At 32.0% G+C, this 12,003-nt stretch overlaps 1 pseudogene across 1 annotated transcript in view; it reads right to left on the minus strand.

The window, feature by feature from the left end:
• Nucleotides 1–7,947, minus strand: part of LOC143253423 (oxysterol-binding protein 1-like) — a 41,442-nt pseudogene extending 33,495 nt beyond the window's left edge. Inside the window, exons 1-2 of the transcript XR_013029571.1 lie at nucleotides 7,384–7,947; nucleotides 2,589–2,966 (exon numbers count right to left, since the gene is read on the minus strand). The product of XR_013029571.1 is annotated as an oxysterol-binding protein 1-like (transcript). The remainder of the gene's footprint in view (nucleotides 1–2,588; nucleotides 2,967–7,383) is intronic.
• Between the last annotated feature and the right edge of the window lie 4,056 nt (nucleotides 7,948–12,003).

Here is a 12,003-nt window from a genome sequence, read left to right on the forward strand (position 1 = left end):
TTTAGCACATATAATACTTTTGGTTAGAACCTCCAAACCAGATTTGAGGTCTTAAAGATTCAAGTTTGTCTAATATAACTAATAACAAAGAAAAAAATTTTAAAAATTGACAATTTTATAATTATGTCAGTGCCATGACAAAAATGGTTCTTTTATCTTACAAAACACAACTGTTAAAATACACATATTCAGTGGCAAAACATGACATTTTTATTCATCAAAATTTTTTGTACCTGTTAATATCCCCCTAAGAGAAATTAGTGTTAAGAGAATGTTCACTGTAGTATGAAAAGTGAACACGTAAATAAATAACAACAATTTTAAGTATATATACATGAAACAAAAAATGAAAACCTAAAAAATATTAACTTTAAGATATTGAAATAAAACTACAAACAGTTATAAAGAAACACCAATTTAAAATAAATAGTAAAAAACAGAAGCCCAAACCAAAATGTTTATCTGAATAAGACCCTCAAAGAAGAAAGCACATAAAACAATTATGTTAATTGTATTAAATATAAATATTTCTGTTGGTCCACATTTTATATTTTATAATTATATCAAACCTCATTTCCAACAATAGTTTGTTGCCTTATAGCCCACTAATAAAAAATACGTACTTCTCAATGTTGATCAACTACACTTCTTGACCCCAATGTGTTAGAAACAGAGCCTTTTAAGTCACAATTAGCCGATAAGCAAGGAATAACCTTTGTGTTAAGTAATAAATGAAGTTTATTAACCATACTCCTATGTACAAGCATTTTTCAAACAGTTTCATTTTTCATGCCTCTGCTTTCCATTCAATCCAGTGAGAGGTAAAACATCACACTGAGATGGAAAAGATATTTGATTGTAGACCTATTCAACCACACAGTAATAAATTATTACTCAACCTGCCATATAAATATATCAGAAATCTGAAAGCTACAGAGCAATAACTGGCTATGGTACAGATCTACTTTTATACATTAAAATTGTATTTCTTCATAAGTTAACTAATTTTTTTTCCTGAAATTATTATTTAACAAGCACAGCATAATCACATTTCTTACATTAAACTCAACCACATGTCAATTAAGATTCAACACCCTGCTGAAAACAGAATTAAACTGAAAACTGTCCAGTTCCCTTGACCAAAGTAAAAAAACAAAACTAACTTATCACATGAGTGATGGTACAATAACAACCATATTCTCAGAAAGAAAAAAAAGTAAATACACAGGTTATTTAAAATTGAAAGTTGAAGTTTACTGAACATAAAAATATAAAAGTTTTTTATTTTAAAAAACAATCTACAAGATAGATGGTCATCTTATAGAAAATGTAAGCAGTAGTTATGGAAAGTAATAATTGTAACCAGTATATTTAGAGCTCAGTACAGAAGATTTATTATAAGAGCAGGGCTAGGACAAAACATTGTTCCACAAACTCCAACAGCATTCTAATGATATATATACACAAAGAGAGACAGAGCTGAAACTACATGATTTCTGATTTAGTAGAAAACTGATTTTATCAAACTGCTGTAAACAGTGAAAGAACAGAGGCCCTATTTACTTCAAAAAAACAAAAATACTAAAAGATGAGTAACAAGTTGATTATAAGCCAAAAAAGTACATCTTTCAAAATGATGCATACCAACTGTGATGGATAAACAGAAATTTGGGAAAAATTTCTGAAAAAAATAAATAAAAACATTGTATTTATGGGTTTTAGTGAAATACCTACCTCAACACAACTGTCAAAAGATAATGGTGTGTTAGTTTGAAATGTCATATACATCTTGCATAGCTAAATACCCATATACTTGTGTGGGGTTTAACAAACATTCTGGCATAATCTCCTAAATACTTCAGATTATATTAGACTCAACAAACACTCAGCTATAGATATGCAATATCTAGTACATACTTGGTATCTATACTTGCACTATAGATTTAGCATACAGCTAAGAATGTTTTTATTACCTGATACTAAGTTACACACTGTGACTTTACTACTTCATAAAAATTACCACAATATCACTGACATTTGACTAACCTACCTGTGGTTCAATAATTATTATATTAATTTTCACATAGATATCCACACACACAAAATTATATTTCAAGTAAGAAAAACAATTTAAAAATGATTATGGTTAGACGTTTGTTTTTAACATGAATAATTAAACTTTCACAACCTACAAGAAGTTTCATAATGAACGTTATGATATAAATCATTCTAGTTTTTTATTTTATAACAAGACAAATGAACGAAAACAATTTACAACTTTTTATGGCAAACATATGTGTGTGAATAAGTAGCCAACTACATACTATTAAATGTTCAATTTAAACAAAAGTAAAATTTGCTTGTTCTGTAAATTATCCTTTTTTCTTCTAATTAGAGAATATTATGAACTCAAAAAATTAGTAAAATCCAAACAATATATGAACTATATTGATAATCACTGGTTATAACAGAGCTTAAAATAATTAATCAAACACTATATCTCATATTCCAGAAAGCTTCATGGAAAAAGTAATTATTCCAGGTTATGAATTAACAACCACTTCGAGGTTTATAAAAATCTGCTATACCTCAGAGATATTGTAGATGGGTTTTTTCTTGACACCTTTCTTGCTGAAAAAATGGTTCTTTCTTAACCACTCTGCTCGAAACTGATGGTAGGTTAGGCCAACACCTGGCTTTCACACTTATCGTAGTCAGGTAAGATACAGGGACATGCTACAAGCCAGTAAGCTGATAGAGGAATTGTATATATTGATAACAACAGGAAACCTGTGTGGTAGAGGGCTTCAAAGGACTTGCTTCTTCCAGTGTTATCAGTCGTCATATGATAAACGTATGTCAACCATTAGGAACTTTGGACATTTGCTACCGGCAAATGAGTTGCTTGTTGGATTATACTTGATTTTCGTATCAAGCACTAACGGTGACATGCATGTACGTTGTACCTTAATAGGGAAATAATTAAAATAAATACGGCTTTCTGTAACTAGCTTCTGAAAAAGTGTCACCCTTTTAGTTTTCCCACTTGAATTAATACGGATGCAACACAAATATTTTTATCAAAACAGTACACACTGTAACTTGATTAAAACTTCCCCTGACAGTTTAAAATACACATTAAGAGTTCTAAAACTTATAAAACTATCAAGTTTTAATAAAATATTATTCATGAAAATAATTTATTCTTTGCATACATTTTAATAGACACAAACTTTTACAAACACTAACAAACTTAAGAAGTATTAGTTCAAAGGATATTCTGAGATATTAGCTCTAGAAAACTTTTATAGAGGTATCAAAGTAATATTTGTAATTCCAAACAATTGAATCTTAACTTGTCCAGCAAAGGAAGACAGTATAAACATTGTTGTAGTACAACGAGGTGTTTTGCTCAGTAACTGGTTCGATAACAAGCTAATATATATAAGAGCTTGTTAATATTCATATTAATTAGTTGAAAGTTAAACCATAAGTTGAATAATGACAAAACCAGTGAAATGTTTTTCAGGGTTATCAACATTAGACCAATTAAGGATAAAGTGCTGAAAATGGTCAGTTTCACTCTGAGAATTTATCATTGTTACTGACCAACACTGACATCATACAGATCAAAGTGATGTGATTAAACAGTCGAATCTAGGTGACACAACCAGCCAGTATAGGCAAGATGATATAATACTCAGTATAATGAGCTCTGATGTCAGAAACTGATTTTATAAGAGAAACCACGAGCAACAGACAGTATTTAAATGTTATTTGCCTTTACTGAACAAGATTAGAGTTGAGAACTTTAAATCTTGGTTGGTCAAATTCTACATTATACACCATAAAACAGAGGTTGCTGCTTGGTTATTTTACACATTTACAAAACACACACACACAAAAAACATTTATGATAAATGCACATCTTGTAATCAGCCTTCCAAAAGAGAAAATAAACTGATCAAAGATTCTAGACCTCAGTATTTGAATAAAAATTCAATACCTAGGATGAAATAACATCAGTGAAAATCTCCAGTTTACTGAGCAGGTAAGTATTTAATACAAAGTACTGGTAAGAACTAGTGAGGGCAGATTACTATGCAGCACAATAAACCCAGACATTCATCTCCTGGACATGTCATCCACAAATTAAAAAAAAAAATTGAAAAGAAATTCAAGCTATTGACAAAAAGGACTTATGACATTGTTTAATTTTACCATCTCTGTTTTAGGGCTAGAAGTGGTGGATCCAACTTTAATGACCCTATTCTGTTGACCTCTAGGTTTCAGTCCTTGATTTCTGCAGCCATGAAACAACTAAAGGGAAAGGAAAACAAAATGGACAGAGATATACAAGAATGATAGAACTTCTTACAATTATTGATTTTTGGACAGGGCAGGTAAATAGGATAGTCTGTGAAGTAAACCAGGTGAAAAGTATTAGATTATGCTTTTCGAAAGTGCAGGACACAGCAAGAGATATAATAAAGGGGATTATTAGAGATGCAGTTTTTGTTTTGCACCTTGGGACTAACGATTGAGGAAAGTTAGGTCAGAGGAGCTATTACATAGGTGCAAAAGGTTGATAAAGACATTTAAAAAGGCCATAAGTTGATTTTGCTAAATATATCACCCAGAATTAAACATGGGGATGAAGATATAAGTAGGTCACTGGGGTTAATTGGCAGGCTTAAGTTAGTATGTAAACATGAACAGATAGGCTGCTGGATTTGTGGGATCACTTCAATGGAAGAAGAGAGCTGTTTTAATGAATGGTTTATACTTGTGTATGTTGGGGTCTGACTTGTTTATTACAGCTATTAACTTAGCTACAAGGGAAGTTTTAAAGTAGTAATAAATAATTGTGAAAATCAGGACAAAATAAATGTATAAAAAATAAGATTTAAAGAAAAGTTTAACACAGGAAATTAGTAGAAAAGTGGTTACAAAGGTAGGCTTAATTGTTACTGTGGCAATGCTGGAAGTATAAGAAATAAATAAATGGCTTTAGAGCACAGGTAGAAATGGAGGATTTTGATATAATGGGAAAAACTGAAACATGGTTAAATATAGATGATTTTAATAACAGACATTTCTTCAAAATACAGGGTTACTGGTTACTTAATAGGGACAGAGTATTAAGTAGATGGGAAGAAGTGGCTCTTGTATGTAAAGTGTGAGTTACATCCTGTTGAAGTTAAGGATATTAAAGATAATAAAAAGGAGACTGAATCCATTTTTTTCTATTAATGGTTTATAAACAGAAAATACTTTTAGTGGGAATTTGTTACAGACCAAGAAACATCACTGATGAAATCAGTGAGAAACTTTACAGTGAGATTAATATTTCAGTTGTTAATGGAGTCATAATTATGGGCGATTTTAATTTCAGACATAGATTTGGAAATGTTACAGTTAAAACCATGAGGAAGAGAGGTTTTTGGAAACTGTTCAAGATGGTTTTCTTCACAAACTGGTCAAGGAATCTACTAGAAGTATGGAATTTTAGATTTATTGTTAATTTCAAATATAAAAATGATCATGAAGGTGAAAATTGAGGAACACCTGGATACAAGTGATCACTGCTGTATTAGATTCAATATTTTGCTGCATGCAGAGATAAGGAATAATGGTATTTTGGCTAAAATTTCAAAAGAGCAAATTTTGAAGTGCTGTAACAAGAATTATTTGTTGTGAATTGGGTAGCTGAATTATTTAGAGAGACTGATCAGATGTGACCAAGTATCAAATATAAATTTTTAAATATTCAAGGTAAACACCAAACATGCTCGCCCTTTCAGCCATGGGGGCATTATAATGGTACGGTCAATCCCACTGTTCGTTGGTAAAAGAGTAGCCCAAGAGTTGGCGGTGGTTGGTGATGACTAGTTGCTTTCCCTCTAGTCTTACACTGCTAAATTAGGGACGGCTAGCACAGATAGCCCTCGAGTAGCTTTGTGCAAAATTCAAAAACAATCAAGGTAAACATATTCCTCAGAGAAAAAAAATGGTAGGTGCAAAAAAAATCAGGTTGGCTCACAAAATGTTTAAGAGATAAGATTAAAGAAAAGCATCATATATTTAAGAAATTTAAATTGACTGGTTTGACAGGAAACTTAGAAAATTATTAGAGATCAATAATAAAAGTTGGTGAAACAGGAAATTGGGACACCAAAAACGATATACAAGAAATGTTTTGCTGAAAATGTTAAATTAACAGTAGCGATTTCTTTAAATTCATTAAACAGTAACCAAACATTAAGATGGATGTAGGACACTTGAGGGATGAGAGAGGAAAGCTCATATCTGATGATTATGAAATGGCTGGGATATTCTGTTTTTTTCTTCAGTTTTTTACTAGTGAAGATTTATTCAGCATTCCATTTCTTGAACAATAAATAGGTGGAAACAACATGACCTCATTAATTCTGAGCTGGATAACAAAAATTGGGGAATTCTATAAATAATAAGGCTCCTGGGCAAGATAATATTTCCTCAAGGGTTTAGAAGGAGGTTACATGCTGGATATGTAAACCACTTGCTACTATTTTTTGTCAGCCTTTTAATAGTGGACAGGTACCAGAGGATTGGAAGTTACCTAATGTAACTTCTCTTTTCAAGGCAGGTGATAAAAATTGTCCCAGTTATTATGGAATCATTAGTCTTACATCAGTTGTGGGAAAAGTTCTGGAAAGTCTGTTAAAAGATGCTTTGCAAAGTCATTTAACAAAGCTTAGATTTGACAAGGTGCCACATAAAAGGCTTGTAAAAAAAACATAGATACATCTTTTTAGCCATGGAGGATAAATTAACTAATTAGATAGAAGAGTGACAGAGAATTGTAATAAATGGAGTTCAATCAAACTAGATTAATGTCACAAGTGTGGACCTTTCCCTTTTTGATTTACATCAATGGCATAGATGAAGAAATGGCCAGTAAATTACTCATGATTGCTAATGATATTAAGGTCTTGAGTGTCACTAGCTTTAAAGAGGATGCTATTACTTTATTAAAGGATTTAGACCATTTAGTGAGATGGACACAAACAGCAAAGTACCATATGACCAATAGTATAACAATATTACTTGTATGTAATGTATAATCAATTATGCATACCTAATAATAAACTACTTCATAAACTTAACCCAAAATTAGTCACTTTCCCTTATATTAATATTTATTAGTAAGGTTAATTCTATGCACTGTATTATATATTATATTTGCGAGTCATAAACTTAAGTTTAAGCTACAGCATAAATTATACACTTTATTAATTACTAATAATACTAGAAATAAAATTAACTCATACTAGCACTGACATTCACTCAGACTGATACACTGTCAATGTTCACTTTGCAGTTAGCCTAAACTTAACTTACCTTAATTTTCATATCTCAATTCCAACAACAGACCTATTCTGATCTTGTACTTTTATGTAGAAACCTGACTATATAGTTCATCCATAAAAGTCACTCAAACTGCATTTTTCTTTGACGTTACGATTAACTGTTAGTTGTAGCTTACGTTAACTTTAGTTTTCCAAAATTTCAACAATCAAACTAACAATAATTATTACATAACATTACTACCAATAAAACACACAACGAAACTTTCGAAAGACACGGATGGCAAAAAAAAAGTTACGTCGCAGTAGCTATAAATTCCATGTTACTGTGTAAAGTACACAATTTAACTATTAGTACTAACTACTATATATTATATTTCAATCTAAACTATCTTCCTCAAGTTTTCTACTTATTAGTTTTTTATTAATAACTTCACATTAACATCTAACTATCAACGCTAATTTGAAATATAACAATTTTCTGTGATAATATAAAATTATTAGGTATTCGTGTAATGATAAATGATAATAACGTTTTACAATACAAATTGCAATTAGATTATAAACTAAATCTTCACTTTCTCAATACCTCTAATTTAAGAAATTCCCATGACCGAAAAATCTATCAAACTACTGCCATCTATAATAACTTGGAAAGTGAATCACAATATGTTTACTACCGATAATTGATTAACTCAATAATTTTAAAAATAGGCACTGAAAACATGATGAATAGGCAGTGAGAATGAAAACAAACCTAGAAAGATATAGCGGTATATTTTTCACATATAAAATTATATAGAATACGTCCTTTCTTTCTACAGTATAATATCTTTGTTGAAAAATAATTTTAAATAATATAATATAAAATAAGAATTTGAAATGGATATTATAAGTCTAAAGTAACCGTTAAGACATTGTGCGCCAAAAGTTTCACAAATGTTAGAACAGTGATAATATATTTTCAATAATCTTCTCTCTTTCAAAAAAGGCCCGGCATGGTCAAGCGTGTTAAGGCGTACGACTCGTAATCTAAGGGTCACGGCTTTGTATCCACGTCGCGCCAAACATACTCGCCCTTTCAGCCCCACTATTCGTTGGTAAAATAGTAGCCTAAGAGTTGGCGGAGGGTGGTGATGACTAGCTGCCTTTCCTCTAGTCTTACACTGCTAAATTAGGGACGGCTAGCACAGATATCCCTTGAGTAGCTGTACATTCCGTTTTCATTTAAAAAAATTATTGAACAGGATAAAATATTAGTTACAAAAGTTCAAACATTTTCTAAAGAGTCATTAAAATACAGAGTAAAGAGATGAAATAAATTAAAAGAGAAATAAATAAACGAGAAAGAATATGTTAATACAACAATTTTAACGATATTATACAAGTATTCAGAACAGACTTAATTATGGCAAACCTATGTTATTATTTAAAGTAAGGAGTTCATTTATACTAGATATTTCTTTAATTAAAAGTTCGGCACTGAATTATCTAGATGAGATGACTTTGAAATTCGTAACCAAGATTGAGCGGTTGTCCAAGTTTGTTTAAAATGATAGCTATCAATGTTATTGTTATAGCTGTCAGTTGAGGGACTGCTTAATCTTTATAATAACAGTTTTTTTTAAATGGGAAGTAAGATTAAAGGCTTATCTTTCACTTCAGAAATAATTTCAAACTAAATTTCATACACATCTGACTGTATTTTTCCATCATAATTTGTTAGTGTTTTTGTACTCGCCATCTAAATTCTGGCACTTGTGTGATATAGCTGAGTAGCCCAAATAGTCATAGATAACGCAACAGCACGGTGAGAAGGTACAGACAAAATTGATTTTTCTGTTTTGCATTCACAGTTAATGGTGTTTAGGGTTTAAAATCCTTGGGGATATATAAAGAGACGTGTGGCTGATTTTTAAGTGCAAGGATTAACGGTATAATCCTCCAATACATTTCTAATAGTTTCTTAGGTTTTGCCTTAATTAAAATTTATTTTTGTTTTTCATATTTCTTTAAGTATCTCATTTCAGGTTGACTGTGGACTGTTCAATCTGCAAATTGGTAATATCTGATTACTTGAAACTGAAAGCTGTAAACATGCAGTCACAGAGTAATCTTGTTGTCACAATACTTGGATGTATACTTAGGCCTGCTGACTGATACTTACGAAGTTACGAACTATAACTTAGATCGAAAAGCTTAGAAGCACGCCTGTATTAAAGATGTACATTTCGGCTACTGAAAAAGCCTACATCTAGGCCTAATTATGTAATTCGATTGGTAAGAACACGAGAATCACAAGAACAAACATACGATTTACAGGCCTATGATGCAATAAAACAATTCAATAGACCAAACTGTAGGGGGGATGATTGTATGTACCATTCTCCCCACCTAAAATGAAGGGGGGATGTATACCCTCCATCCATCCCAGGATCTACGTCCCTGCTTGCACGTAACTTTATCCAAAAATTGCTTAAGTTGACTTATAATAAACCAAAAGGTAGCTATTCTGTAAGCGCTTATAAAACTAGATTCTATCAAAGTGTCATGATATGGTTGAATAGATCCCATCAAAGGTACGTAGGTGTTCAAAGGAGAGGTGATTCAAGCAAAGGGCCATCCCTCCTGATTATCTTTTAAAGTATATTCATGAGAGACGGTCAACTGGGTAACACTAGAGTAACTTGTCAATGAAAATTCAACCTGTTAAGATTACTTGCAGTAAACTACCAAAGTTGTAGCCACTAGTAGATTTACTCAATCACTTACCAAGGACACTATCGAATCCATATACCATGAGCCACGGAAGAGAAAAACACCAAAATAATTTGATGAATAAATAATTTAGTGTAATATTCTATTATGTTTTATGTTTTTCTCAATGAGGAAGCAGGCAGTTTTGTAAGTAAGTTTTTAATGTTGTAATTTATTTCTTCGCTCAACAGAGCTGTAGGTCGTAAATGTGATAAGATAGATTACAAAGTTCTAAATATTCAGTAATAGGTTTCTGGTACATTTGAAGCTATATTATTGGATTAATTCTGAGCTGCTTAAGAAAAAATTGAGAAATTCAGAAAAACGATAACGCTCCTGGGCCACATAGTATTTTCCAAAGGGTTTTGAAGGATATTAAAGATTGGATGTGTGACTTACTACTGCTTTTTCTTAGTCCTTGAATAATAGGCAAGTACCAGAGGATTGGAAATTAACTAATATTACTCCTCTATTCAAGGGAGGTGACAAAAATTGTCTCATCAATTATAGACCCATTAGTCTTACATCATTTTTTGGTAAAGTTTTGGAAATTCTGATAGAAGATGCTTTGCAAAATAATATAACAAAGTTTAGAATTTTATTGGATAATCAATGTGGTTTCACTAAGGGTTGTTGTTGTTTTGAATTAAGCACAAAGCTACACAATGGGCTATCGAAACCCGGTTTCTAGCGTTGTAAGTCCGCAGACATATCGCTGAGCCACTGGGGAGTTTCGCTAAGGGAAAATCTTGCCCCCCACCCACAGAATTTAATATAATATCATAACTTACAGATGCTAGAAGTCAAACATGTGGCACGTCCAGTTCCAACACCTCTACCCTGTGTGTATATATGTGTTTGTTTGTTAACTCACATTTTATTTAATTAGTACAAACTACTTTCGCGAAATTTAGAAAATAATTTTTCCCCTTACATTTTATTTCTTTGTAATTAAACACAAAGCTACACGATGAGCTATCGCTGCTATGTGCCTACTATGATTTTTTTACTTGCAATTATCACCCATCTGTTATTCGATGACTCGTAATCCGAGGGTCGCGGGTTCGCGCCCGCGTCGCGCTAAACATGCTCGCCCTCCCAGCCGTGGGGGCGTTATAATGTGACGGTCAATCCCACTATTCGTTGGTAAAAGAGTAGCCTAAGAGTTGGCGGTGGGTGGTGATGACTAGCTGCCTTCCCTCTAGTCTTACACTGCTAAATTAGGGACGGCTAGCACAGAGAGCCCTCGAGTAGCTTAGTGCGAAATTCCAAAAACAACAACAACAACAAGTTATTCGAAATATTAATCTACTAATTATACTATTTTTCACTTTATATATCGAGATAATATACAAATTTATGACTTAATTAGAGATTGAATATTTTATACACAAGTTGTTCTTTTTTCTTCTTTAAATTCGAAATCAAATGATATGCTATTTTTCTTGGTTTGTAGCATATTTACTAATTCTAACAATTTTTAATTTCCGTTTTATTATTACTTATATTAATTAAACCACTTTATTCTTCTCAATGTCCATGCATTTAGTGATATAAAAAAAACATGAACGAAATATTCAGGTTTATATAACAAAGTTTTGCTTAACCGTGTTTTCTTAAATTTTCCTATACAAAGACATTTGGGAAGTCACAAATCAGAAATTCCCCAGTGGCACAGCAATATGTCTGAGTATTCACACCGCTAGAAACCAGGTATTCCCGACAGTGTTGGGCAGAACACGGATAGACCAGTGTGCAGCTTTGTGCTTAATTCCAAACGAGAAACCCACTTGAAATAAAAATATATCCCAGGACGGCTGGTATGGGTATTAACACTTTGACTAATAACGCAGAGAACAAAGTTTCGACCTTCGTAGGTCACCTTCAGGATAACAAA

Source organism: Tachypleus tridentatus, chromosome 6 (assembly GCF_004210375.1).
Source record: "Tachypleus tridentatus isolate NWPU-2018 chromosome 6, ASM421037v1, whole genome shotgun sequence".
Lineage (NCBI taxonomy): Eukaryota > Metazoa > Arthropoda > Merostomata > Xiphosura > Limulidae > Tachypleus > Tachypleus tridentatus.